The following is a 12,914-nucleotide window of genomic DNA, read 5'->3' on the forward strand; positions in this document are numbered from 1 at the left end:
TTCATAATACATACTGAAAAAACCCAATGCTACTGCTCGCCCGGGGAGGCGGGAGGGTGCTTATGACTTTAATGAGTATACCCCTGAAAGAGAACTAGGATTACAGGTAAGTAACTAATCCTTCTCTTCCAGGGGATACTCATTATTAGTAATAAGCACTGAATAGAGTAGCAAGCTCATACCCACAAGACGCGGGCGAACAGAAAAGAGCATAGTAACAAATTTAACACAGTGTTCAGCTAGAACTAGCAAATAAATTTCTGAGCGATGCTTGTCCAACTTGCGCATCAGCTTGTGTGTCTGAATCAAGACAATATTGGCGCGTAAACGTGTGCACTGAACGCCACGTCGCTGCTTTACAAATCTCTGACATAGACACATTCCTAAGAAGAGCTGTGGTAGAAGCTTTTCCTCTCGTAGAATGGGCTTTAGGTCTTCCTGATAAAGACCTATGTGCTAGCTGATAAGCCAGAAGAATACATGACACAATCCATCTAAAGATGGATCTCTTGGATGCTGCCAAACCAGTGTTAGTAGGACCATAATTGATAAATAAACGGCCTGTCTTTCTTAAAGCTTTTGTCCTGTCTAAGTAAAACTTTAAGACTCTTCAGATCCAAAGAATGCAGAGCCCTTTCAGCAGAACTAGAAGGCTTTGGGGAAAAAGTAGGCAACGTTATGGTTTGGTTAATATGAAAATCCGACACTATCTTGGGCAGGAAAGAAGGATGTGTCCTGAGTACCACCCTATTTGCATGGAAGACAGTGAACGGTTCTTTACAACAGAGCCTGAATCTCGCTAACTCTACGAGCAGAAGTAATAGCTACAAGGAACGCTACCTTCCAAGTCAAGTGTTGCAAAGAAGCTTTATGTATAGGTTCAAATGGAGCACCCATTAACTTGGTTAACACAACATTAAGCTCCCAAGGTGGAGAAGGAGACCTGACTGGTGGATACACCTTCCGTAAATCCTCCAGAAAATCCTTCACCACAGGCATCCTAAAAAAGGATATCTGAGTGGGCGATTTTCTGTAGGCTGTGATTGCAGCAAGATGGACTTTAATGGAATTAAACTGCAGGCCAGATCTTGCTAGGTATAACAGATAAGGTAAAATCACCTGTTCCGGACCATGAATCGGGTCAAGATCATTATTTTGACACCACAGGAAAAAACTTTTCCACTTGAATCCATGGGATTTCCTTGTAGAAGGTCTTTTTGCCTCCTTTAGAATATGCATACAATCCGGATTCAGCTGCAAGTGTCCATATTGGATGACTTCAGGAGCCATGCTGCCAGGCGTAAAGATGATTCAGAAAAGGGGGTGGTGATGAACAGAGTGTCTGAATTAAGCAGACCACTCTTACCCAGTCTAAAGATCAGGGCTTGATCCATCACCGTTATTTAGCTCACTGCTCCATCCCAGCTCAGAACCTGGCTATATGCAAATTAGTCTGTCCCTGGCCCAGTGCATCATGGGAACAGGGCAGACCAAACTACCAAGCCAATTCTTCACCAGAAAGGAGACAAGCTTCCGGGGACCGGTTTCTGCCATTTCAGGCGTCGTCGGCCCGGCTTGCTTGAATCCTGATGGAGCAGTGAGCAAGGGACTCATGTCTGAGTATACCCTGCCACACCTATAGTGGCCAAAAATGATTCAGAAAAGGGGGTGGTGATGAACAGAGTGTCTGAATTAAGCAGACCACTCTTACCCAGTCCAAAGATCAGGGCTTGATCCATCACCATTATTTAGCTCACTGCCCCATCCCAGCTCAGAACCTGGCTATATGCAAATTAGTCTGTCCCTGGCCCAGTGCATCATGGGAGCAGGGCAGACCAAACTACCAAGCCAATTCTTCACCAGAAAGGAGACAAGCTTCCGGGGACCGGTTTCTGCCATTTCAGGCGTCGTCGGCCCGGCTTGCTTGCAGGAAAAAACGTTTCCACTTGAATCCATAGGATTTCCTTGTAGAAGGTCTTTTTGCCTCCTTTAGAATATGCATACAATCCGGATTCAGCTGCAAGTGTCCATATTGGATGACTTCAGGAGCCATGCTGCCAGGCGTAAAGATGACAGATTGGGATGAAACACTCGCCCCTTCTGCTTGGACAGAAGATCCGGGTGACATGGCAACCTCCTGTGTGGCACTTCCGACAACTGAAGGAGATCTGGGAACCACCACTGGCGAGGCCACTCGGGAGCAATCAGAATCATCCTGGAGTTGGTCTTGTACATTCGGTTGATTACTGTCAGTATCAACGGTGTTGGTGGAAAAGCGTACACCAGTTCTGACACCAGTCTATCAAAAGGGCATTCCCTTGCGACCCTTTCTGGGGAAATCTGGACGCGAAGACGGGGCATTTTGTGTTTGCCGCGTCTGTGAACAGATCGATGTCTGGTGTTCCCCATGATTGGAAAATACTGTGCACGACTTCTTCGTTGAGCACCCAATCGTGAGCTTCGACGAAGTCTCTGCTGAGATCGTCCGCCTGCGAATTGAGAGACCCTTGAAGGTGGACAGCTGTTATTGACAAGTCTCTTGCTAGCAACCATTTCCAGATGGTCTGGGCTTCTAAGGACAGAGTCCTGCATCTGGTACCCCCTGCTTGTTTAGATAATACATTGCTGTTGTATTGTCTGTCTGCACCAGGAGGGACCGAGTTTGTAGAGATGGAGCCAGAGACTTTAGAGCAAGAGGGACAGCCCTGAGTTCGAGCAGGTTGATGTGATATCCTTCTCGAAATCTGACCATAGCCCTTGTACCTGCAGAGGGCCCATATGAGCACCCCAGCCTTGGAGTGAGGCGTCCGTAATCAGAGTCTGCGTCGGAGGGTCCTGATGAAAAGGCACTCCTCTCATTAAGTGTGTTCTCTTCATCCACCACCTGATGGAATCTTTTGCAGACTGGTGGAGACAAATCCGATCCTCCCAGCATCCCGTCCTCTGCTTCCACTGATCTTCTAGGCACTGCTGCAGAGGACGCATGTGCAATCTTGCGTTTGGAACAATGAAAATGCAAGAGGCCATGGACCCCAGGAGAGAGGACACTTGCCGAACTGTCGGGTAATTGGTCTGAAGAAGAAGATGACCTTTAGACTTGATCGATAACCACCTCTCCTCTGAAGGACACACGTTTTCTCTTTCTGTGTCCAGCAGGGCCCCCAGATAATGGATCCGCTGTGTCGGATTCATGATAGATTTCTGGAAGTTGACTTGAAGACCCAGCCTGCGCATGAGATGGAGGCATATCGACAGATGCTCCTCCAAGAGAGATGGGGACGAACTCTTCAGAAGCCAGTCGTCTAAGTAAGGATATATGAAAATCCTTTTCCTTCGAAGAAAGGCCGCAACTACCGCCATACATTTGGAAAATGTTCTGGGCGCTGACTTCAGGCCGAATGGAAGCACTGAATACTGGTAGTGATGAGCAGACACTTGATACCTGAGAAATTTGCGATGTTTCTTGGAAATGGGAACATGTAAATAGGCATCGTTCATGTGGATGGAACACATCCAGTCCCCCTGATGTAACTGGGGGAAGATCTGATGAAGCGCTAGCATCCGAAAATTCTCATTCCGAATGTACTGGTTTAAAAGCCTTAGGTCCAGAATAGGCCTGAATTCTGCATTTGGACCCTTCTTCCTCACTAGGAAAAACCCTGAATACAAGCCTTGATTTCTCTGCTGAGGAGGAACCTTCTCTATGGCTTTCTTTCCGAGGAGTATACTTGCTTCTTTTTGTAAAAGCTTCAAATTCCAATGTAACATTTTCTTTGGAGGAATGAGAGGAGGTGGCTTTTTGAAACGGAGATGGTAACCGTTCTGAATGATACCAATCCCCCACTTGTCCTTTGTCAGTTGCTTCCACTCGCTTAAGAATGACACAATGCTTCCTCCTACCGGAGTGGTCCACGGCTGAGGAGGAAGACTCCCTTCATTGTTTTTGAGGTTGTTTGGCAGCAGCGAACTGCTGTCTATTTCCTCCTCTACCTCGTCCAGGGCGACGCTGTTGGAACTGCGATCTCTATTGGTTCTGGCCCTGGTTCTGCGAGGACCAACATGTTTGTTGATTCTTTTGTTGAAAATGCCTCTTGTCGTAGGGACGAAAAGTACCTCGACGTTTAAATTCTTTTTTCTTCTCTAGGCCTACAGCCTTTAGAGTATCCAACTCCACCTTCATTTTTGCCATCTCGTCGTCTGCATGAGACCCAAACAATGTAGACCCATTGAACGGCAAGTTGACCATTTTCCTCTGTGCTTCAGGTTTTAGTCCAGTAAGACGCAGCCAAGCTGAACGCCTAGAACAAATCCCATGCCCATAGCCATGCGCTGCAAGATCCGCAGAGTCGGCAGCTGCACGAATACTTTTATTCGCAACCAAACCTCCTTCGCCTACAATCTCCAGGAAGTGTTTTTGATCTTCTTTTGGAAGCTTATCTGCAAACCGAGCAGCAGAGTCCCACAAAAGGCGATCATAACGGCCCAGTAAGGCTGCTGCACTGGCCACTCTCATCACCGACCCAGCAGTATTACACATCCTCTGACCTAAGGAATCCATGCTCTTACTGTCCTTCTCAGGTGGAGCAGAGGAAACAGAAGTTGCAGAATGCGCCTTCCTGGCTGCCGCCACTATAAGGGAGTCTGGAGGCGGATCAGAACGTAAGAATAAAGGATCTTGGTCAGGAGCCTTATATTTCTTTGCAATTCTAGAAGGGCCTGAACCCACCGTGGCTGGAGTCAAGAAAGTTTTCATAGCAGGCTCCAACAGACCAGGAACCAAAGGCAGAAGAGGTCTAGCAGAAGTCTTGTGATGCAAAGTCTCAAAAATGACCGAAGATGTCACTTGGGGAACTGCCATCACAATGTTGAACTTGTTTGCTCCACGACATAACACATCGCTAAAGGTGCCTAAGTCATCCACTGGGGATACCCTCGAAGGGGGACTTGACGATATCGTAGGAGAATAGTCTCTATACGAGCTTCTACTCGGAGATGACGATGAAGAAGATGTAGGAGACCTATTTCGCCTTTCAGGAGTAACAGACTTCTGCCGTCTGCGTTCTCTAGAGGGAGATCTTCCTCTTACCGGAGACCTAGAACGTGATCTCCTAGGAACCACAACCATCTGAGGATCCGCAACTCTCATACTAGTTAGATTAGCGGTCGGTTGCATCTTCCAGTGTCGTAGGCTTTCCAACCATCTCGGTGACATGTTAATCGGCTGTGCTGCACGCTGAGGAGAGCCCTCCGGCGAAATTTGCACAATCTGAATTCCCAGTGAAGATTTGGAAGACCTTGAAGAGTTACTCCGCTCAGATCGTGGTGAGCCAGATGGAGTTTGTTCTCTGGGAACTAGTTGCCTTTCCTCTGACACCGACTGCCTTGAAGTCGAACCAGAGTGAGCCACCACCGAAGAATCCTGGTGCGCAACTTTTTCCTGCTGGTCTTGAGGTGCAGAGGCCACCAAAGGCAGTGGAATCACTTCAGACCTCGACAAAGACCTATGGGAGGTCCGAGAGGCTGATCTCGAATGTCTCGATGCCGACCCTTCAGCAGGTGGGGGAGACTTAGCCACTGAAACTCTCTCTTCATGCCTCAAGCCTGAAGCATGTATAGACTTCGATGGAGACTCCAATCTCCTCTTCTTTTCATGTCTGGACGTTGCAACATCCTCTAACGTCGATCTCACCTTCTTTGTCGACGTCACTTTTCTCTTTAACATCTTTCATCTTTCCTTCGACCTCGACCGTCGTCTCTCCTTCGACCTCGACCGTCGTCTCTCCTTTGACCTTGACCGTCGTTTTTCCTTCGACCTCCACTGTCGACCTTCCTTCGACGTCGAGTGCTGCTTCTCCTTCGACGCAGAGTGCTGCTTCTCCTTCGACGCAGAGTGCTGCTTCTCCTTCGACGTCGAGTGATGTTTCTCCTTCGACGTCGAGTGATGTTTCTCCTTCGACGTCTAACTCGTACCCCCGACGTCGTCCTTACAGCAACAGACACCAGATGTCTTGACGTCGAGAGACTCTTCGACGGCGACTGCATCGGCGTCGACGTCTGCCTCACCGGTGATGTCCTCGACGCCGATGGAGCTTTGTCTTGCCTCAGAGTCGATAAGCCTGAAGGAGATCGACGCTGAATGAACCTTTTTCGACATCGACGCTTCCTGAAGACGCTTTTTCTTGGCTGAAGCTTCAGGAGATGCAGATCTTCGACGATTTTCACGAGAAGAGGGCCTTCCAAATAAAATCAAGCTTTTAGGCCCCTTTCCTTCTCTCTCCAAACGACCTAGAAGCCGCATCTTCTCCCTTTCCCTCAAAGTCCTGCTGGAAAGGTTAAGGCAATGATAGCAATCTTCAATCTTATGAGTAGAAGGAAGACAAATCACACAAACAATGTGTGGATCAGACTTTGACATTTTCTTCCCACAGGAAGGACATTTATAAAACAAAGGTGGCATAACTGACTAAAAAACTCCAACAGTTTAGTCAGAAAGTGAAAGAAAACCACCACTAGAACTAAATCTTGTAAAAAAAGACAGGAAAAAACCAAATTTTGACTGAAAAAAAGTAAAATTTAGCCCAGCTCAAGTTCCAGGTTCCTCGAAGAACAAGCCGGAAAAAAGAACTAACTTAACTGTCACCTGTGGTGCATGATGGGAGCAGGGCTGCTCCTGGAGGCCTTAAAGGCAAAGTGTTCAGATTCTCTGGAGCCTTAAAGGCGAGGTGCCAGTCTGATTTTCTGTACACAGACATTTATTCATATGCAGCCTTGTTAGGCTAATTGCCTTTTACAACAGATTCTTTGATGAAAATAAAGGGTATTTATGTTATGAAATGCATTTCTAGGCTCTAGCCTGTTTATTGCATTGATGTATGGAGTATTTTAATACTGCAGAAAGTGTGTAATAAGGTCTTATTAGCCTATACATTTTGTTGAGCTGCATATTATGGGTTTATACATGTATATGTGTATATTTTGGTTTAGTACTATGTACTAATTATTATATATTTACACATATATATGTATATTGTTATATGTTCCGGGTTCCCGCTCACGGGCGGAGATTATTCAGTGCTTATGACTATTAATGAGTATCCCCTGGAAGAGAAGCAGAAGTACTCTTCATTATTTAAGATGAAATATATCTTGTTGCACTTTCTGGGTTAGCAGGCTGAATGGAATTTAGCACTCTTAACCCGATTTCCAAATTGTAAAATGAAGCAAATCACAACCGGATAGCATTAAAAGCCGTATTTCATCAGCGCTGTGGAGTGGTCTGTATCTGTGGCTTTCTCTTTTCATGGAATGCTTTTCCTCTATCGAGACGTAGCAGGAGCTTGAATTGGATATATATATATATCCAATTCAAGCTCCTGCTACGTCTCGATAGAGGAAAAGCATTCCATGAAAAGAGAAAGCCACAGGTACAGACCACTCCACAGCGCTGCAAATGCAATATAAAGGTTGTTTGTCTCCTTGTCGCCAGCATGACGCGTTTCGGCTACGTCACGGTAGCCTTGATCACATGCCCGACAGAACCAATAGTGTTTAAATAAGGTGCACAATTAACACAAAAAGGGGCGTACACATCAATAAATATCGAAGACACACAATGCTTATAAAATTATCCTGTTAGAAAACAGACCCAATTTTAACAAATATGATAAAACATATAACCATTATCACAGATGCTATATTAAATGCAGCTGACAACATACCATCTTTAAATAAGATTGATAATCTATATTTACACGGGATCATAAAAAAGCAAACACTATTTACATCATAAACTTCATGATCATACCGGTGCCATGATCAGCATTAAAGGTCTATAGGATAAAAAATAATTGTAGTGGTGCCGGAAGGGATTGTCACTTACATACTGCCCCTAGGTATTATTAAAGTGCTAGTGCTAAGATGCATAATCAATTCGTGCAAACACGCGTGCAAAGTGCAATGTCAGCCATGACAAAGAGACAGATCCCTGCCTCAATTGTAACTCATTGGTCACTGGCTGATTAATCAAAAAAGAGGGGGGGGGGGGGGAGGCAAAAGCGAATTTAAAACATGTTAAGCCCATAAAGAGGTTTACATGTAATAATCAAATAATTAAACCAATCATCTCCCAACACCAAACTATAAAGTAGGAATTTTAGACTCATGAAATGATAACTCTAAATTAGAAATAAAAGGGAAAGACAAACTTATGGCACAGTGCCCATTTCATCCCAACATTTCAGTTCTAGAATATCATTCTTTAGTGCTCAAAACTTCAATATCTTCATAGTGAACGATCATACAAACACCTATGATAAGAAGCAATTCTGTCCATGTGATCAAACTTAAAACGGGGTGAAAATGGAAAAACAGATTGAAAAAATTCATATGGTAAATTGCAATACATTACACGTTTCCATTTACTTAGAGAGTAGGCTCTGTTAAATGTTCACCAGAAAACCCAACAGATTAATGAAAAAGAATAAAGGGGGTTCCAACCTGCATAACTAACAGAAGACTGCAATTTATCTTTTTTACAGAAAATTACAAAAAACAGTGCAGATCCTCCCCTGTATTCATTCCATTAGGAATTCTAGTGTCTAAAAGCAGAATGTACTTGCTTTCCAGCTGCCTTAGCAATTTCTCTCTATTGCCACCCCTGATGTTCTTAGGAATTGCGTCAATAATAAAGTATTTTAAATCATTCAAATTTTTCTGATGGACCAAACCAAAATGGCGTGCAACCGGGTAGTTATCAGAATTGACAATTGCCCTGAGGTGCTGGAGGATGCGATTAAATGCCTGTAGTTTGGTGCTCCCAACATACTTGAATCCACAAGTACATTGGAGCACATAGACCACAAAATCAGTGCGGCATGTAAAATGCCCTTTGATTTGAATGGGTATCGGGTCAAATGCAGAACAGTACTCCTTGGTGTTAACACCAAATTTACATGCTCTGCATGAGATGCATTTGTAAAATCCCGATTTATCAGATAACCAATTTTTCTTAATGTTCACCTCTGGACTCGATCTAACTAGAGCATCCATCATAGAAGGAGCCCTTCTAAAGGTTATGGTTGGTTCCTCTGGTAACAAAGGTGCCACACTGATGTCTGTTTTTAACAAAGGCCAATGTTTTTTTATTATCCCCCTCACCTTCCTTTCCTCACTGTTGAAGGTCGTGATTAGGCTGATTCTGTCAGGAATTTCTGTTGTGGGCTCTTGCCTGATTCTGATAGCACTCGTGGAATTAAGATATTCCTCCCGGTTCAAGTTATTAGCTCTATTTAAAGCCTCCTTTAGTAAGGATGTCTGGTAGCCTCTAGCACAAAATCTAAGGAACGCCTCATTCTGACATTTCTCCAAATCTGCCTTGGAGCTGCATATTCTACGTATACGTAGAAATTCCCCGTAAGGAATACTTTTCACTAGATGACCAGGATGTGCGCTGTGGGCGTGCAGGATGGAATTGCCCGCTGTGGGCTTCCTGTGGAGTCGGGTATGCAATTTATCATCTTGGACATAAATCTCAACGTCCAAGAATTGAATCATAGTCGTGCTGATTTGAGATGTAAACTTGAGATTCAATTGGTTATCATTGATAGCTCTGACAAATTCAGCTGCTGATTCTATCGAACCCCTCCAGATCATACAAATGTCATCAATAAAACGCCAGAAATGGGCAATGTTGTTAGGAAACATCCTGGCGAGTGATATATATATATAACCTACTGGCGATAGCCAGTAGGTATATATAGTTAGGATTGTTTTCCATAGGGAAATCGCAACATTCTATTGGGAATAACTTTGGCGCCGGTTGAGGAATCTTTCTGAAATTTTCCTTAACTTTGCCTCGCGGCGCTCCGGTCTTTCCCTGAAAGTTTGGGGGGGGATTCGTCAAGCGGGGGCCGAGATAAAAGGGGGGTCCCAAGACGTGTTTTCCCCATGTTAATTTCCATAGGGCGGTTGGACTCACTTTTAGCCCGAACGGCTGAATGGTTTTCCACCAAACTTGGCAGAATTGTAGGGACTGGTAGCCCGATGAGCCTTTGCTATGTCTCAAGATATGTGCTCCAGTGGTTTTTACGAAAATTAACTTTGAAAAAATATATATTGGGCTACATTGGGCTATATATATGTTAGAGCCCAAACGTAGCCCAATGTAGCCCAAAGATGGCCACCAGAGACAAAAAAAAACAAATGTAGCCCAAATATCAGCCAGATGTAGCCCAACTATAGCCCAATGACAGAATGTCCCAGAGTGTTCTAAAGAACAACTAGAGCGCTAACAGTCTTACTTATGACAAAAGTATGGCACACCTGAAGTCATCTTGATTAGAATAAAGTGTTAACACTTAAAACATTTAATTTGCAAAGGAACAAAATGAGGGGGTTCATTTTGCCATTGAAATTATGATTAGTGCTGAAGAAAGAAAAATTAGGGCACATTTTGAGTGACTTCTCAAATCCTCTTATATTTCATTAAAAAAATTCTGATATGCAGTCTCCCAAGATGGCCACCAGAGACAAAAGAGCCTGTGCTTAAAAACTCTGTTAGCAAAGCAGGCATTTGAGATTTAAAAAACGTTTTAATATATAAAAACGTTATCCGCTAATAGAATTAGCATTTAAAAAACCTTTGAAATTCACTGAAAAAAACATAGGTTTCAGGCCTTATATAGTTAGGAATTAGCATTTAAAAAACCTTTGAAATTCACTGAAAAAACCATAGGTTTCAGGAGTTATATAGTTAGGAATTAGCTTTTAAAAAACCTTTGAAATTCACTCAAAAAACTATAGGTTTTAATGGTGTTCTAGTTAGCTGGACATTTTACTCATACAAAACCATTGAAATTGCAAGATGGCGGCCGCTTGAGTGGCCGGTGCAGAGCAGGTACGGCGAGGACGGTAATCAGGATGAAACCCTTCTTAAAACGTACCGCTGAATAACCCACCGCGCATAGCTGGCATACCTTGCTTAAAGGCTTCTCTTAGCGCTGAAGACGGTGAAATGTGGCTGACCCTCGCGCGGCTCGGGTCTTCAAGGCGGCGCTGGAGGCTGTCATTCCCGGCTGCCGCCTCGAGCTGAGAGGTGGGCGGAGTCATCTGCCGAGTCGAGAACAGCCGCGGAGCTCGCTTCAGTGTTGCTGTCAGTGGAGTCAGGAGAGGAAGCAGAAGCCCATCTGCACTGGGAGTAGCTATCGAGCAGGTTTTCAGCAGCTGAGGGACGAAATGGCTCCTAAACAGAACCCCAGCTCAAAGGCGAATAATGCCAGAAAGAAAGCTGCAAAAGACAAGGCAGAGGTCTTAATAACGGACCCCATTCATGGAGAAGAGCTTCCATTACAAGACCAGCAAAGAAAGAGACAGCAGGGGGGCCCCAAGACCCGGTTAGCTTCCGCTACTGTTTTGGAGCTACTGGTAAAGGCCGGTAAGGAGAAGGGGCAGAAGGTTTTGGGGGAAAGTGCTCCTTTGTTTGTACAGGATTTACCTGGGAACTCCGATGTACCCCTTATTACCCAAGCACCAGGGGGAGATCCCGTGGAAGGGACACCTATTGCAGCAGGTTGCATTAATGAGACACCACCTTGTAGCAATAAAATTTGAGACTGCGAGTGAAGAGATACCCAGCACATTAGAAACCCTGTTAGAACCCCCGGCGGGAAATGAAGATATGATTGAGGGGGGGAGCAGCAGGAGCTACCGGGGAAAAGGAGAATGATCCTAGTGAGGCTTTCTTTTCAGTCTCTGAAGGCGGCGGTGAGTGGTCTGAAGAGGATAAGGAACACAGCTCTTGTGAAGAGTCAGACTCTGACCCTGATCCCGAGAGCGACATGCCAGCCACTGCTATGAAAACCAAAAAGGCTGCCTGGGGACAAGAGCCAAAGCAAAGTGAATTAAGCTGGGACCACTCCTCTGCCCTGCCTTTAATTGGTACCCCCCTGATGGAACAGACTCAACTATCCCTGTTGGAGTCTATACACCAAGAGATTCTGGCTCACAGAGAGGAGACGCGCCAGGATAGCCGGAAATCGCAGGCTGCGATGAGGAAAATGCAGGGAGTGGTGCGGAAACTTTCTAAAGCTTGTGCCACTACGGGAGATAGAGTGTCGAACCTGGAGGAGCGTGTGGTAGCAACAGAAACCGAGGTGGCAGGTGCTGTATCTAAGGTCGAAGCTCAATGCTCTCAGGTGTTAGACATACAGTGGAAGCTGGAAGAGATGGAAAATCGGCTTAGAAGGAACAACCTGAGAGTTTTGGGAATTCCGGAGGGAGCCTAAAGTTCGGACATAAGGGCTTTTATCAAGCTGTTTCAACAAGCCTTCCCGGAGCTATCAAGCTGGGACTGGCCCAAAGAACTACAAAGAGTGCACCGATTTCCTTTTAATCAGAGAAGCAGCACCAAGGAAGGGGATAAACCCAGAGCAGTACTGATATTTCTGGGTATTTTTGTCCTTCGACAGGCGATCGCGGATAAGGCTAGACCTGATGCCAGGAGAATTATAGATGGGGTGTCGTTTTTTGTTTGCCCAGACTTCTGCCACGCGACTGTGGAAAGACAATGGCGTCTTAGGGGGTTGATAAAACCCTTTCAAGATAAGAAACTTCAAGCCTATTTGATTAACCCTGCACAGTTAAAGATAATCAATGAAGGGAAAACGATGTACTTCTCCTCAGAAGTGAAGGCTAAGGAGTATCTAGACAGCCTGGGCAAACAGATTTTGATAAACTGGCAGTTTCATTGATTATAAAGGTATAAGGGTATTACAGGTATAATTTATTTCATGTTCCTTTGCCTATAGGTTAGGGCTCTCAGTGCGTCAGACTTTTCAATGTACACTAGAATGTTATTTGGTTTTTCTTTTTGGGGTTTTGGTGGTTTCTTTTTTGAATAGTATGTCTAGTTGTCCTCG

General features: G+C 44.9%; 1 protein-coding gene across 2 annotated transcripts in view; it reads right to left on the minus strand.

The window, feature by feature from the left end:
* The window catches only part of ZC2HC1A (zinc finger C2HC-type containing 1A), a 353,235-nt gene that overhangs the window by 184,808 nt on the left and 155,513 nt on the right, over nt 1–12,914 (minus strand). The window lies entirely within an intron of this gene.

Source organism: Lissotriton helveticus, chromosome 4_1 (assembly GCF_964261635.1).
Source record: "Lissotriton helveticus chromosome 4_1, aLisHel1.1, whole genome shotgun sequence".
NCBI lineage: Eukaryota > Metazoa > Chordata > Amphibia > Caudata > Salamandridae > Lissotriton > Lissotriton helveticus.